This window comes from Cherax quadricarinatus, chromosome 56 (genome assembly GCF_038502225.1).
Source record: "Cherax quadricarinatus isolate ZL_2023a chromosome 56, ASM3850222v1, whole genome shotgun sequence".
In the NCBI taxonomy this organism is placed as follows: domain Eukaryota; kingdom Metazoa; phylum Arthropoda; class Malacostraca; order Decapoda; family Parastacidae; genus Cherax; species Cherax quadricarinatus.
Window position 1 is genome coordinate 19,426,011 of NC_091347.1, and position 18,058 is coordinate 19,444,068.

Here is an 18,058-nt window from a genome sequence, read left to right on the forward strand (position 1 = left end):
ACAGCCTGGTTGATCAAACTCTGATCCACCACGAGGCCCGATCACAGACCGGGCCGCAGGGGCTTTGACCCCCGAAACCCTCTCCAGGTAAGGGCATCGCGTGTCACCTGAAATCTGAGCTTGCGATGATTCTGATAGCTGTCTTTTATTGTGAGACACAAGTTTGTGGCGAACAGATGGCGTAGATTCCCAGGTGAGGTCTGCCTCACTCAGAGAAAATTAGTGTTAGCAGTATAAGGTGAACAACATGATAGCGAAATTTGGAGCGTATACCTATAAATTTTGGTACTTTTTTTTATATGAACTGGATATGTAAGCAAGTAAGTAAGTTTATTCAGGTATACACAAATACAGATACATAGATTATCATACATAGCAGCATATGTGTAGAGAACCTGGGATAACCCAAAAAAGTCAGACAAAGTGACTTATTTCCATTGGGGTCCTTTGTGTATTACATTATCAGACATCTTTTTTCTCTGCGTAGGATTTATTAGTTTTGATGTCTGATTGTGGTCATGGTTGATTTTCAAAAGTCATATAGATTTTCTCTTTATACTAAGGGTGAGTTTATTCGTTACCGTCCAAGTGTAGACCTTCTTAGGCATCCCTGGACGGGCACTGTGTAAGTGCTTTCTTGATTTTTTCTTTTTATCGTTCCTCCAACTTTTCGATTGTATTTCGCTCATAACTCGAGAAACCCTCATCCGATCGGATTAAAATTTTAAACGCCTGTGTACGGTAATGAAGACAGATTCTAGGAACAATTGGCATGTCCAGGTCCTCTCAGGGGGCTGCTAGAATTCAACCGCAGTTTCAGTTTAATATGTATATTATGCACCCCATACCCATGGTGGGGCGGTAGTCAAAAGATTACAGAGGTACATAATGGGTCCAGGGACTGGGCCTCAAAGTTATGATTGCTGAAATAGTTACAAAGGTAGTGAACTCCAGGTAGATCTGGTCACAATCATGACAAGTTACAAAGGTGATGAATCATTCTTACTCCTTTACATGGTTACAATCATGAACAAATTACAAAGTAATGAGCCACTGGCACGTCCACACCCGGTCACAATTGTTATGAGTTATAAATACAAATATTAAGTGGGTCATACACCCGCACACTAACAGCACCTCTCAAGGCAGGTGAAATTGCTGACCTAGAAAATGTACAGAGAACCTTCACGGCGCGCATAACGGAGATAAAACACCTCAGTTACTGGGAGCGCTTGAGGTTCCTGAACCTGTATTCCCTGGAACGCAGGCGGGAGAGATACATGATTATATACACCTGGAAAATCCTAGAGGGACTAGTACCGAACTTGCACACGAAAATCACTCACTACGAAAGCAAAAGACTTGGCAGACGATGCAACATCCCCCCAATGAAAAGCAGGGGTGTCACTAGCACGTTAAGAGACAATACAATAAGTGTCAGGGGCCCGAGACTGTTCAACTGCCTCCCAGCATACATAAGGGGGATTACCAAGAGACCCCTGGCTGTCTTAAAGCAGGCACTGGACAAGCACCTAAAGTTGGTACCTGACCAGCCGGGCTGTGGCTCGTATGTTGGATTGTGTGCAGCCAGCAGTAACAGCCTGGTTGATCATGCTCTGATCTACCATGAGGCCTGGTCACAGACCGGGCCGCAGGGGCGTTGACCCCCGGAACTCTCTCCAGGTAAACTCGAGCGCGTGCGCACATACACACACGAGGGCGCACGCACAGACACATGCACACGAGCGTACAAACATATACACACACACAAGCAAGCACGCACCCGCGCACACACACAATAGAGCGATGGTTGACACACTGGCTGCAGTGGCCAGAAGAGCTCATGCATGCAGGGCAAAGCTCCTGATCATGGGCGACTTTAACCACAAGGAGATCGATTGGGAGAACTTGGAGCCACATGGGGGCCAAGATACATGGAGGGCTAAGATGATGGAGGTGGTATTGGAAAACTTCATGTACCAACACGTAAGGGACACTACAAGAGAGAGAGAGAGAGAGAGAGGAGAGGATGAACCAGCAAGACTGGACCTAGTATTCACCTTGAGTAGTGCAGATATTGAGAACATCATATATGAAAGACCCCTTGGGGACAGCGATCATGTGGTTTTAAGCTTCGAATACACAGTAGAGCTACAAGTGGAGGGGGAAGCAGGAAGGCCAGGGCGAATGAAGCCAAACTACAAGAAAGGGGACTACACGGGAATGAGGAACTTCCTGAACGGGGTTCAGTGGGACAGAGAACTGGCAGGGAAGCCAGTTATTGAGATGATGGAATATGTAGCAACAATGTGCAAGGAGGCTGAGGAGAGGTTTATACCCAAGGGTAACAGGAATAATGAAAAAGCCAGGATGAGCCCATGGTTCACCCAAAGTTGCAGGGAGGCAAAAACCAAGTGTGCTAGGGAATGGAAGAAGTATAGAAGCCAAAGGACCCAGGAGAATAAGGAGAGCAGTCGTAGAGCCAGAAATGAATATGCACAGATAAGAAGGGAGACCCAACGACAATATGAAAACTACATAGCAGCGAAAGCCAAATCTGACCCGAAGCTGTTATACAGCCACATCAGGAGGAAAACAACAGTCAAGGACCAGGTAATAAGGCTAAGAAAGGAAGGAGGAGAGACAACAAGAAATGGCCGTGAAATATGTGAGGAACTCAACAAGAGATTCAAAGAAATGTTCACAGAGGAGACAGAAGGGGCTCCAGAAAGACGGAGAGGTGTGGCACATCACCAGGTGCTGGACACAGTACACACAACCGAGGAAGAAGTGAAGAGGCTTCTTAGTGAGCTAGATACCTCAAAGGCAATGGGGCTGGATAACATCTCTCCATGGGTCCTGAGAGAAGGAGTAGAGGCGCTATGTGTACCCCTAACAACAATATTCAATATATCTGTCGAAACAGGGAGATTGCCTGAGGCATGGAAGACAGCAAATGTAGTCCCAATCTTTAGAAAAGGAGACAGACATGAAGCACTAAACTACAGACCAGTGTCACTGACATGCATAATATGCAAAGTCATGGAGAAGATTATCAGGAGAAGAGTGGTGGAACACCTAGAAAGGAATGATCTCATCAACAGCAGCCAACATGGTTTCAGGGACGGGAAACCCTGTGTCACAAACCTACTGGAGTTCTATGACATGGTGACAGCAGTAAGACAAGAGAGAGAGGGGTGGGTGGATTGCATTTTCTTGGACTGCAAGAAGGCGTTTGACACAGTTCCACACAAGAAATTAGTGCAAAAACTGGAGGACCAAGCAGGGATAACAGGGAAGGCACTACAATGGATCAGGGAATACTTGACAGGAAGACAGCAGCGAGTCACGGTACGTGGCGAGGTGTCAGTGGGCGCCTGTGACCAGCGGGGTCCCACAGGGGGTCAGTCCTAGGACCAGTGCTGTTTCTGGTATTTGTGAACGACATGACGGAAGGAATAGAAGTGTCCCTGTTTGCAGATGACGTGAAGTTGATGAGAATAATTCATTCGATCGATGGCCAGGCAGAACTAAAAAGGGATCTGGACAGGCTGCAGACCTGGTCCAGCAATTGGCTCCTGGAGTTCAACCCCACCAAGTGCAAAGTCATGAAGATTGGGGAAGGGCAAAGAAGACCGCAGACGGAGTACAGTCTAGGGGGACCAGAGACTACAAACCTCACTCAAGGAAAAAGATCTTGGGTTGAGTATAACAGCAGGCACATCTCCTGAAGCACACATCAACCAAATAACTGCTGCAGCATATGGGCGCCTAGCAAACCTCAGAACAGCATTCCGACATCTTAATAAGAAATCGTTCAGGACCCTGTACACCGTGTACGTTAGGCCCATATTGGAGTATGCGGCACCAGTTTGGAACCCACATCTAGCCAAGCACATAAAGAAACTCGAGAAAGTGCAAAGGTTTCCAGGAAGATTAGTCCCAGAGCAAAGGGGTATGTCCTACGAGGAGAGGTTAAGGGAAATCGACCTGACGACACTGGAGGACAGGAGAGATAGGGGGGACATGATAACGACATACAAAATACTGAGAGGAATTAACAAGGTGGACAAATACAGGATGTTCCAGAGATGGAACACAGCAACAAGGGGACACAGTTGGAAGTTGAAGACACAGATGACTCACAGGGATGTTAGGAAGTATTTCTTCAGCCACAGAGTAGTCAGGAAGTGGAATAGTTTGGGAAGCGATGTAATGTAGGCAGGATCCATACATATCTTTAAGCAGAGGTATGATAAAGCTCACGGTTCAGGGAGAGTGACCTTGTAGTGACCAGTGAAGAGGCGGGGCCAGGAGCTAGAACTCGACCCATGCAACCTCAACTAGGTGAGTACAACACACACATACACACACACACACACACACACACACACACACACACACACACACACACACACACACACACACACACACACACACACAGTAGCGATCAGTGAAGAGGCGGGGCCAGGAGCTCGGACTCGACCCCCGCAACCTCAACTAGGTGAGTACAACTAGGTGAGTACACACACACGTGGTAATGCTTTATTTACAGTTAGCAAAGTCAGGGTATTTCTCCAGAGTGGTCTGTAATATACCACTTTGGATAAAATACTTTGCCGTTTCTTGAACATTTCTGAGTGAGTTGTCTCTAAATTCATTAATTTTATCGCACTCCAGTACATAATGACGCAGGGTGTGACAATAGTCCATCTGGCAAAGTTTACATTTCGTTTGGTCTACATCCGGTGGTGGTGATTTAACCTGCCAAAGATAAACCATACCCCCGGCCGGGATTGAACCCGCGTCCATAGAGTCCTGCCAAAGATACTTGTAACCCAGCCGGAGCCGGGCGGTAGTGTCATCCAAGAGTCTGCTTATCTTGTTGGATGCACCATAGACATGTGGCTCCTCCTGCATGATGGAATGATGGTAGATGGACTGACTTAAGAACATAAGAACATAATAAAGAAGGAACACTGCAACAGGCCTACTGACCCATGCGGAGCAGGTCCATGTTCCCCCCCCCCGGATTAGACCAATTACCCCTTCCCCCCGGATTAGCCCAATGACCCACCCAGTCTGATCATCTCCACTCAAGGATGGAGCACTGCACCAGACCCAGCAGCACAAGCTAGTCAGGTCCAACTCACACCCACCCACACCCACTCATGTATTTATCTAACCTATTTTTAAAACTACACAACGTTTTAGCCTCAATAACTGTACTCGGGAGTTTGTTCTGCTCATCCACAATTCTATTACCAAACCAGTGCTTTCCTATATCCTTTCTGAATCTGAATTTTTCCAACTTGAAACCATTGCTGCGAGTCCTGTCTTGGCTGGAAATTTTCAGCACACTATTTACATCCCCTTTATTTATTCCTGTTTTCCATTTATACACCTCGATCACATCCCCTCTAATTCTACGCCTTTCGAGAGAGTGCAGATTCAGGGCCCTCAGTCTATCCTCATAGGGAAGATTTCTGATACATGGGATCATCTTTGTCATCCTCCTCTGTACGTTTTCCAGAGCATTTATATCCATTCTGTAATACGGTGACCAGAACTGAGCAGCATAGTCTAAATGAGGCCTAACCAAGGATATGTAGAGTTGAAGGACAACCTGAGGACTTCTATTATTTATACTTCTAGATATGAAACCAAGAATTCTGTTAGTTTTATTGCGAACACTAATGCACTGTTGTCTTGGTTGTAGATTACTGCTAACCAGAACTCTTAAATCCTTTTTGCATTCAGTAGTATTAAGATCTTCATTATTTAGTTTATATGTGGCATGGTTATTTACCTGTCCAACATTTAGAACTTTGCATTTGTCAATATTTAACTGCATCTGCCACTTCTCCGACCATTGCATCAGTCTATTCAAATCATCGTGGAGTGCTCTAGTGTCCTCATTAGAATGAATTGGACGGCCTATATTGGTGTCATCAGCAAATTTGCTTATGTCGCTATTTATTCCCTCATCTATGTCGTTTATGTAAATTGTGAACAACAACGGGCCCAACACTGACCCCTGAGTAACGCCGCTTGTGACGTGCCCCCACTCTGATTTCTCCCCATTTATGCAAACTCTCTGCCGTCTATTTGTCAGCCATGCCTCTACCCAGGAAAAAAATTCTCCTCCTATTCCGTGTGCCTTAAGTTTCCTCAATAGCCTCTGGTGTGGAACTCTATCGAAAGCCTTACTGAAGTCCATATACACAATATCATATTCATTACCATGATCTACCTCCTCAAACACCTTGTGAAAAAAATTAGTAAATTCATAAGACAGGAACGCCCCTTTGTAAAATCGTGTTGAGATTCATTAATCAATCTGTGCCTATCAAGATGGCTACGAATTGCTTCGGCAATTATTGATTCTATAAATTTTCCCACTATGGAGGTAAGGCTTATTGGTCTATAGTTCGAAGCCAAGGACCTGTCACCTGCCTTGTAAATAGGCATTATATTTGCCATTTTCCACTTATCAGGCACTATGCCAGTTTGTAGTGATATATTAAAAAGATTAGCCAAAGGTATGCTAAGTTCCTCTTTACATTCCTTTAACACCATTGCAAACAGTTCATCAGGGCCTGGGGATTTGTTAGGTTTTAGTTTCTCCATTTGTCTGAGGACCATGGCACTAGGTACCGCAATCGTACATAGTTTATTATCATCCTGTTCTACATAATCTATTATTATGTCTTAAGTCTTAAGTCAATAAAGTTCAATTGAAGTTCTTTTCGTATAATTTTTCTCAAACTGCTAACTGACAACCCAAGATTGTAATCTACTCCCTCTTTGAAAGCATACAGCTTCGCCAATTCATCAGTTCTATCATGTATCTGAAGACCAATGTGAGATGGAATCCACAGCATGTGCACTCTGACTCCACTGTCCACAATCTTACCATACCTGTGTCTGGCTACTGACACAAGCATACCACAATTTATACTTAATGAGTTGAGAGCAGCAAGCGTAACGTTTTAAAAATTAGGGGATAAGTAAATAATGCCACAGAAGTACAACCTCGGAAGATAAGGCTCCAAGCCCCACTCAAGAAGGACATCAGGGTGAACACTGTACCGAGCATATCGTCTGAGGCTCACATCAACCGAATAACTACGCGTCTGACAAATCTAAGACAAGCTTTCAGAAACGCAAATACGTCACGACACTGTACACCATGTACGTCAGGCCCATATTGGAGTATGCAACACCAGTAAGGAATCCACACCTGGTCAAGCATATTGAAAAGAATTGGAGAAAGTGTAGAGGTTTGCAACGAGACTAGTCTCGGAGCTAAGGGTTATGTCCTATGAAGCAAGATTAAGGAAACTAAACCTGATGACATTAGATGATAAAAAGACTAGGAGTGATATAACTTTCAAAATACTGCGAGGAATTGACTGGTGAACAGACACAGATTATTGGAGAGATGAGAAACAGAAACATAAGGGACCAATTGGAAGTTGAAAACACATATGAGACTCAGAGATTTTCGGAAGTATCTTCAGTCATAGTCAGGAAGTGAAACGACCTGGACAGAAGAATAGTAAAGGCAGGATCCATACATAGCTTTAAAAAGAGGTACAATAAGACTCTGGAAGCCAGGAGAAAATGAGCTCAGTAGCGGCTAGCGAAGTGGCGGGGCCAGGAGCTGAAACTCGATTCCTGCAACTCCATATAGGCGAGTAAGCACATGTGTGTCCATGTGAAAAGAGCCTATAACAGATGGTAATTACTATACACTCGGCTAATTGTGTATTGAAGAGACAATGACGGGGTAATATAGAGTTAGACATTCACTGTGATAAACACACCAACGGGACTACAAGACGACACGTTTAACATACAATCATGTTTTATTCTCATCATCCATCATTAGTAACATCTATAAACTAGCACTGTCATAGTTTAAATACATTAATACTTAGTTTTGTTTGATTTAAACAGTCACTTCATTGCGGTTGTTCACGATCGTCAATAAGTTACACTTTCCTCTGATTCTGCTGTACAAAAATGTCAGTGACGATACTGACTTCAAGTGATATGTCTGTGTGGAGGCTGAGGCCAGGCACTTGTGTAACCCCATTGTCAATGTGTTTCAAGGTACCAGTCACCACCAGATGAGCAGAGGTGGTGACTGAAAGTGTACAGACGATGACTGTCATATTGGGAAACATGGCAGTGGCTGCTGGAGAGTTAACGCTGGTAGTGAGTGTGTCAGGCTGATGCCTCTGCCACCAGATGGTTCAAGAGTGAAACGAACTGACCAAGCTTCCAGCTGGAGGCAGGATATGTTTGTAGAGCTCCAATAAGTCTACTATCCCGCTTTTCAGCTTTGTTCCAGAGTAACCTGGATGCTCTGAACAAGTGGCGTATCCTTCAGTGCTTTCTGGTGAAGGATGAAAACCTGATCTCCAACTATATGATGACAGGATCCAGTAGCAAAGGTTAGCAACAAGACTAGTCCCGGAGCTAAGAGGTATGTCCTGTGAGGAGAGGGTAAGGCCAATCGACCTGACGACACTGGAAGAGGGGAGAGATAGGGGGGAAAGGATAACGACATATAAAATACTGAGAGGAATCGACAAGGTGGACAGAGACAGAATGTTCCAGAGATGGGACACAGCAACAAGGGGTCACAGTTGGAAGTTGAAGACTCACATGAATCACAGGGATGTTAGGAAGTATACAGAGTTGTCAGGAAGTGGAATAATTTGGGAACAGATGTAGTGGAGGCAGGATCCATACATAGCTTTAAGAAGAGGTATGATAAAGCTCATGGAGCAGGCAGAGTGACCCAGTAGCGGCCAGTGAAGAGGCGGGGCCAGGAGCTGTGAATCGACAACTGCAACCACAGCTAGGTGAGTACAACTAGGCGAGTACAGGATTCAGTAGTGTTAGGTGATGTGTGACTGTGATAACAGGATCCAGTAGTGTTAGGTGATGTGTAACTGTGATGATAGGATCTAGTAGTGTTAGGTGATGTGTGACTGTAATGACAGGATCCAGTAGTGTTAGGTGATGTGTGACTGTGATGAGAGGGTCCAGTAGTGTTAGGTGATGTGTGACTGTGATGACAGGATCCAGTAGTGTTAGGTGATGTGTGACTGTGATGATAGGATCCAGTAGTGTTAGGTGATGTGTGACTGTGATGACAGGATCCAATAGTGTTAGGTGATGTGTGACTGTGATGATAGGATCCAGTAGTGTTAAGTGATGTGTGACTGATGACAGGATTCAGTAGTGTTAGGTGATGTGTGACTGTGATGACAGGATCCAGTAGTGTTAGGTGATGTGTGACTGTGATAACAGGATCCAGTAGTGTTAGGTGATGTGTGACTGTGATGACAGGATCCAGTAGTGTTAGGTGATGTGTGACTGTGATAACAGAATCCAGTAGTGTTAGGTGATGTATGGCTGTGATGATAAGATCCAGTAGTGTTAGGTGATGTGTGAGTTTGATGACATGATCCAGTAGTGTTAGGTGATGTGTGACTATGATGATAGGATCCAGTAGTGTTAGGTGATGTGTGACTGTGACAACAGGATCCAGTAGTGTTAGGTGATGTGTGACTGTGATGATATGATCCAGTGGTGTTAGGTGATGTGTGACTGTGATGACAGGATCCAGTAGTGTTAGGTGATGTGTGACTGATGATAGGATCCAGTAGTGTTAGGTGATGTGTGACTGTGATGACAGGATCCAGTAGTGTTAGGTGAGGTGTGAGTTTGATGACAGGATCCAGTAGTGTTAGGTGATGTGTGACTGTGATGATAGGATCCAGTAGTGTTAGGTGATGTGTGACTGTGATAACAGGATTCAGTAGTGTTAGGTGATGTGTGACTGTGATGATAGGATCCAGTAGTGTTAGGTGATGTGTGACTGTGATAACAGGATCCAGTAGTGTTAAGTGATGTGTGACTGTGATGATAGGATCCAGTAGTGTTAGGTGATGTGTGACTGTGATGATAGGATCCAGTAGTGTTAGGGGATGTGTGACTGTGATGATAGGATCCAGTAGTGTTAGGTGATGTGTGACTGTGATGATAGGATCCAGTAGTGTTAGGTGAGGTGTGAGTTTGATGACAGGATCCAGTAGTGTTAGGTGATGTGTGACTGTGATGACAGGATCCAGTAGTGTTAGGTGATGTGTGACTGATGTCAGGATCCAGTAGTGTTAGGTGATGTGTGACTGTGATGATAGGATCCAGTAGTGTTAGGTGATGTGTGACTGATGACAGGATCCAGTAGTGTTAGGTAATGTGTGACTGTGATGACAGGATCCAGTAGTGTTAGGTGATGTGTGACTGTGATAACAGGATCCAGTAGTGTTAGGTGATGTGTGACTGTGATGATAGGATCCAGTAGTGTTAGGTGATGTGAGACTGTGATGACAGGATCCAGTAGTGTTAGGTGATGTGTGACTGATGACAGGATCCAGTAGTGTTAGGTGATGTGTGACTGATGACAGGATCCAGTAGTGTTAGGTGATGTGTGACTGTGATAACAGGATCCAGTAGTGTTAGGTGATGTGTGACTGTGATGATAGGATCCAGTAGTGTTAGGTGATGTGTGACTGTGATAACAGGATCCAGTAGTGTTAGGTGATGTGTGACTGTGATGATAGGATCCATTAGTGTTAGGTGATGTGTGACTGTGATAACAGGATCCAGTAGTGTTAGGTGATGTGTGACTGTGATAACAGGATCTAGTAGTGTTAGGTGATGTATGACTGTGATGATAGGATCCAGTAGTGTTAGGTGATGTTTGACTGTGATGACAGAATCCAGTAGTGTTAGGTGATGTGTGACTGTGATAATAGGATCCAGTAGTGTTAGGTGATGTGTGACTGTGATAACAGGATCCAGTAGTGTTAGGTGATGTGTGACTCTGATGATAGGATCCAGTAGTGTTAGGTGATGTGTGACTGTGATGACAGGATCCAGTAGTGTTAGGTGATGTGTGACTGTGATGATAGGATCCAGTAGTGTTATTTGATATGTGACTGTGATGACAGGATCCAGTAGTGTTAGGTGATGTGTGACTGTGATAACAGGGTCCAGTAGTGTTAGGTGATGTGTGACTGTGATGACAGGATCCAGTAGTGTTAGGTGATGTGTGACTGATAACAGGATCCAGTAGTGTTAGGTGATGTGTGACTGTGATGATAGGATCCAGTAGTGTTAGGTGATGTGTGACTGTGATGATAGGATCCAGTAGTGTTAGATGATGTGTGACTGTGATAACAGGATCCAGTAGTGTTAGGTGATGTGTGAGTTTGATGACAGGATCCAGTAGTGTTAGGTGATGTGTGACTGTGATGATAGGATCCAGTAGTGTTAGGTGATGTGTGACTGATGACAGGATCCAGTAGTGTTATGTGATGTGTGACTGTGATGACAGGATCCAGTAGTGTTAGGTGATGTGTGACTGTGATGATAGGATCCAGTAGAGTTAGGTGATGTGTGACTGTGATAACAGGATCCAGTAGTGTTAGGTGATGTGTGACTGTGATGATAGGATTCACTAGTGTTAGGTGATGTGTGACTGTGATAACAGGATCCAGTAGTGTTAGGTGATGTGTGACTGTGATGATAGGATACAGTAGTGTTAGGTGATGTGTGACTGTAATGATAGGATCCAGTAGTGTTAGGTGATGTGTGACTGTGATGATAGGATCCAGTAGTGTTAGGTGATGTGTGAGATTGATGACAGGATCCAGTAGTGTTAGGTGATGTGTGACTGTGATGATAGGATCCAATAGTGTTAGGTGATGTGTGACTGTGAAGATAGGATCCAGTAGTGTTAGGTGATGTGTTACTGATGACAGGATCCAGTAGTGTTAGGTGATGTGTGACTGTGATGACAGGATCCAGTAGTGTTAGGTGATGTGTGACTGTGATAACAGGATCCAGTAGTGTTAGGTGATGTGTGACTGTGATGACAGGATCCAGTAGTGTTAGGTGATGTGTGACTTTGATGTTAGGATCCAGTAGTGTTAGGTGATGTGTGACTGTGATAACAGGATCCAGTAGTGTTAGGTGATGTGTGACTGTGATGATAGGATCCAGTAGTGTTAGGTGATGTGTGACTGTTATGACAGGATCTAGTAGTGTTAGGTGATGTGTGACTGTGATAACAGGATCCAGTAGTGTTAGGTGATGTGTGACTGTGATAACAGGATCCAGCAGTGTTAGGTGATGTGTGACTCTGATGATAGGATCCAGTAGTGTTAGGTAATGTGTGACTGTGATGATAGGATCCAGTAGTGTTAGGTAATGTGTGACTGTGATGACAGGATCCAGTAGTGTTATGTGATGTGTGACTGTGATGATAGGATTCAGTAGTGTTAGGTGATATGTGACTGTGATGACAGGATCCAGTAGTGATAGGTGATGTGTGACTGTGATAACAGGGTCCAGTAGTGTTAGGTGATGTGTGACTGTGATGACAGGACCCAGTAGTGTTAGGTGATGTGTGACTGTGATGATAGGATCCAGTAGTGTTAGGTGATGTGTGACTGTGATGATAGGATCCAGTAGTGTTAGGTGATGTGTGACTGTTATGATAGGACCCAGTAGTGTTAGGTGATGTGTGACTGTGATGATAGGATCCAGTAGTGTTAGGTGATGTGTGACTGTGATGATAGGATCCAGTAGTGTTAGGTGATGTGTGACTGTTATGATAGGACCCAGTAGTGTTAGGTGATGTGTGACTGTGATGATAGGATCCAGTAGTGTTAGGTGATGTGTGACTGTGATGATAGGATCCAGTAGTGTTAGGTGATGTGTGACTGTTATGATAGGATCCAGTAGTGCTAGGTGATGTGTGACTGTTATGATAGGATCCAGTAGTGTTAGGTGATGTGTGACTGTGATGATAGGATCCAGTAGTGTTAGGTGATGTGTGACTGTGATGACAGGATCCAGTAGTGTTAGGTGATGTGTGACTGTTATGATAGGATCCAGTAGTGTTAGGTGATGTGTGACTGTGATGACAGGATCCAGTAGTGTTAGGTGATGTGTGACTGTGATGACAGGATCCAGTAGTGTTAGGTGATGTGTGACTGTTATGATAGGATCCAGTAGTGCTAGGTGATGTGTGACTGTTATGATAGGATCCAGTAGTGTTAGGTGATGTGTGACTGTGATGACAGGATCCAGTAGTGTTAGGTGATGTGTGACTGTGATAACATGATCTAGTAGTGTTAGGTGATGTGTGACTGTGATGATAGGATCCAGTAGTGCTAGGTGATGTGTGACTGTGATGACAGGATCCAGTAGTGTTAGGTGATGTGTGACTGTGATAACAGGATCCAGTAGAGTTAGGTGATGTGTGACTGTGATGACAGGATCCAGTAGTGTTAGGTGATGTGTGACTGTGATAACAGGATCCAGTAGAGTTAGGTGATGTGTGACTGTGATGACAGGATCCAGTAGTGTTAGGTGATGTGTGACTGTGATAACAGGATCCAGTAGAGTTAGGTGATGTGTGACTGTGATGATAAGATCCAGTAGAGTTAGGTGATGTGTGACTGTGATGACAGGATCCAGTAGTGTTAGGTGATGTGTGACTGTGATAACAGGATCTAGTAGTGTTAGGTTATGTGTGACTGTGATGATAGGATCCAGTAGTGTTAGGTGATGTGTGACTGTGATAACAGGATCCAGTAGTGTTAGGTGATGTGTGACTGTGATGATAGGATCCAGTAGTGTTAGGTGATGTGTGACTGTGATGACAGGACCCAGTAGTGTTAGGTGATGTGTGACTGTGATGACAGGATCCAGTAGTGTTAGGTGATGTGTGACTGTGATAACAGGATCCAGTAGTGTTAGGTGATGTGTGACTGTGATGATAGGATCCAGTAGTGTTAGGTGATGTGTGACTTTGATAACAGGATCCAGTAGTGTTAGGTGATGTGTGACTGTGATGATAGGATCCAGTAGTGTTAGGTGATGTGTGACTGTGATGATAGGATCCAGTAGTGTTAGGTGATGTGTGACTGTGAGGATAGGATCCAGTAGTGTTAGGTGATGTGTGACTGTGATGATAGGATCCAGTAGTGTTAGGTGATGTGTGACTGTGATGATAGGATCCAGTAGTGTTAGGTGATGTGTGACTGTGATGATAGGATCTAGTAGTGTTAGGTGATGTGTGACTGTGATGATAGGATCCAATAGTGTTAGGTGATGTGTGTGACTGTGATGATAGGATCCAGTAGTGTTAGGTGATGTGTGACTGATGACAGGATCCAGTAGTGTTAGGTGATGTGTGACTGTGATGACTGGATCCAGTAGTGTTAGGTGATGTGTGACTGTGATAACAGGATCCAGTAGTGTTAGGTGATGTGTGACTGTGATGACAATATCCAGTAGTACTCACCTAATTGTACTCACCTAATTGTGGTTGCAGGGGTCGAGACTCAGCTCCTGGCCCCGCCTTTTCACTGATCGCTACTGGGTCCTCTCTCTCTCTGCTTCCTGAGCTTTGTCATACCTCTTCTTAAAACTATGTATGGTTCCTGCCTCCACTACTTCACTTGCTAGGCTATTCCACTTGCTGACAACTCTATGACTGAAGAAATACTTCCTAACGTCCCTGTGACTCGTCTGAGTCTTCAGCTTCCAGTTGTGACCCCTTGTCCCTGTGTCCCCTCTCTGGAACATCCTATCTCTGTCCACCTTGTCTATTCCCCGCAGTATCTTGTATGTCGTTATCATGTCTCCCCTGACCCTTGAGCTCTGGGACTAGCCTTGTTGCAAACCTTTGTACCTTCTCTAACTTCTTGACGTGCTTGACCAGGTGTGGGTTCCAGACTGGTGCTGCATAATCCAGTATGGGCCTAATATGCACAGTGTACAGTGTCTTGAACGATTCCTTATTAAGGTATCGGAACGCTATTCTCAGGTTTGCCAGGCGCCCATATGCTGCAGCAGTTATTTGGTTGATGTGTGCCTCCGGTGATGTGCTCGGTGTTATGGTCACCCCAAGGTCTTTCTCCCTGAGTGAGGTCTGTAGTCTTTGTCCACCTAGCCTATACTCTGTCTGCGGTCTTCTTTGCCCCTCCCCAATCTTCATGACTTTGCATTTGGCTGGATTGAATTCGAGAAGCCAGTTACTGGACCACATGTCCAGCCTCTCCAGGTCTCTTTGCAGTCCTGCCTCATCCTCGTCCGATTTAATTCTTCTCATCAACTTCACGTCATCTGCGAACAGGGACACTTCAGAGTCTATTCCTTCCATCATGTCGTTCACATATATCAAAAATAGCACTGGTCCTAGAACTGACCCCTGTGGGACCCCGCTCGTAACAGGCGCCCACTGTGATACCTCTTCACGTACCATGACTCGTTGCTGCCTCCCTGTCAGGTATTCCCTTATCCATTGCTGTGCCCTCCCTTTTACATGCGCCTGATCCTCCAGCTTCTGCACTAATCTCTTGTGGGGAACTGTGTCAAAGGCCTTCCTGCAGTCTAGGAAAACGCAATCTACCCACCCCTCTCTCTCGTGTCTTACTTCTGTTACCTTGTCATAAAACTCCAGGAGGTTTGTGATACAAGATTTGCCTTCCATGAACCCATGCTGGTTTTCATTTATAATCTTGTTCCTTTCCAGGTGTTCGACCACTCTCCTGATAATCTTCTCCATGACTTTGCACACAATACATGTGAGAGACACAGGTCTGTAGTTTAGTGCCTCGTTTCTGTTTCCTTTCTTAAATATGGGGACTACATTAGCTGTCTTCCATTTCTCAGGTAGTTGCCCAGTTTCAAGGGATGTGTTGAAGATTGTGGTTAGTGTTAGGTGATGTGTGACTGTGATGATAGGATCCAGTAGTGTTAGGTGATGTGTGACTGATGACAGGATCCAGTAGTGTTAGGTGATGTGTGACTGTGATGATAGGATCCAGTAGTGTTACGTGATGTGTGACTGTGATAACAGGATCCAGTAGTGTTAGGTGATATGTGACTGTGATAACAGGATCCAGTAGTACTCACCTAATTGTACTCACCTAATTGTGGTTGCAGGGGTCGAGACTCAGCTCCTGGCCCCGCCTCTTCACTGATCGCTACTGGATCCTCTCTCTCTCTGCTTCCTGAGCTTTGTCATACCTCTTCTTAAAAGTATGTATGGTTCCTGCCTCCACTACTTCACTTGCTAGGCTATTCCACTTGCTGACAACTCTATGACTGAAGAAATACTTCCTAACGTCCCTGTGACTCGTCTGAGTCTTCAGCTTCCAGTTGTGACCCTTTGTCCCTGTGTCCCCTCTCTGGAACATCCTATCTCTGTCCACCTTGTCTATTCCCCGCAGTATCTTGTATGTCGTTATCATGTCTCCCCTGACCCTTCTGTCCTCCAGTGTCGTCAGTCCGATTTCCCTTAACCTTTCCTCGTGCGACATTCCCTTGAGCTCTGGGACTAGCCTTGTTGCAAACCTTTGTACTTTCTCTAACTTCTTGACGTGCTTGACCAGGTGTGGGTTCCAGACTTGTGCTGCATACTCCAGTATGGGCCTAACATACACAGTGTACAGTGTCTTGAACGATTCCTTATTAATGTATCGGAACGCTATTCTCAGGTTTGCCAGGCGCCCGTATGCTGCAGCGGCTATTTGGTTGATGTGTGCCTCCGGTGATGTGCTCGGTGTTATGGTCACCCCAAGGCCTTTCTCCCTGAGTGAGGTCTGTAGTCTTTGTCCACCTAGCCTATACTCTGTCTGCGGTCTTCTTTGCCCCTCCCCAATCTTCATGACTTTGCATTTGGCTGGATTGAATTCGAGAAGCCAGTTACTGGACCACATGTCCAGCCTCTCCAGGTCTCTTTGCAGTCCTGCCTCATCCTCGTCCGATTTAATTCTTCTCATCAACTTCACGTCATCTGCGAACAGGGACACTTCAGAGTCTATTCCTTCCATCATGTCGTTCACATATATCAAAAATAGCACTGGTCCTAGAACTGACCCCTGTGGGACCCCGCTCGTAACAGGCGCCCACTGTGATACCTCTTCACGTACCATGACTCGTTGCTACCTCCCTGTCAGGTATTCCCTTATCCATTGCAGTGCCCTTCCTTTTACGTGTGCCTGATCCTCCAGCTTCTGCACTAATCTCTTGTGGGGAACTGTGTCAAAGGCCTTCCTGCAGTCTAGGAAAACGCAATCTACGCAACCCTCTCTCTCGTGTCTTACTTCTGTTACCTTGTCATAAAACTCCAGGAGGTTTGTGATACAAGATTTGCCTTCCATGAACCCATGCTGGTTTTCATTTATAATCTTGTTCCTTTCCAGGTGTTCGACCACTCTCCTGATAATCTTCTCCATGACTTTGCACACAATACATGTCAGAGACACAGGTCTGTAGTTTAGTGCCTCGTTTCTGTTTCCTTTCTTAAATATGGGGACTACATTAGCTGTCTTCCATTTCTCAGGTAGTTGCCCAGTTTCAAGGGATGTGTTGAAGATTGTGGTTAGAGGCACACACAGCATCTCTGCTCCTTCTCTAAGGACCCATGGGGAGATGTTGTCCGGTCCCATCGCCTTTGAGGTGTCAAGGTCACTTAAGAGCTTCTTCACCTCCTCCTCAGTTGTTCGTATGTTATCCAACACTTGTTGGTATATTCCCTCTTGATGTTCCCTTCTGTGCTGTCTTCCCACAGCCCTTCCTGTCTCTACTGTAAAAACTTCCTTAAATCTCCTGTTCAGCTCCTCACATACCTCCTGATCATTTCTTGTGAGTTCTCCACCTTCTGTCCTTAATCTGATCACCTGGTCTTTGACTGTTGTCTTCCTCCTGATGTGGCTATACAACAGTTTCGGGTCAGTCTTGATTCTCGATGCTATGTCATTTTCATACTGTCGCTGGGCCTCCCTCCTTACCTGTGCGTACTCGTTCCTGGCTCTGCGACTGATCTCCCTATTTTCGTGTGTTCTCTGCCTTCTGTACTTTTTCCATTCTCTATTGTAGTGTTAGGTAATGTGTGACTGTGATGATAGGATCCAGTAGTGTTACGTGATGTGTGAGTTTGATGACAGAATCTAGT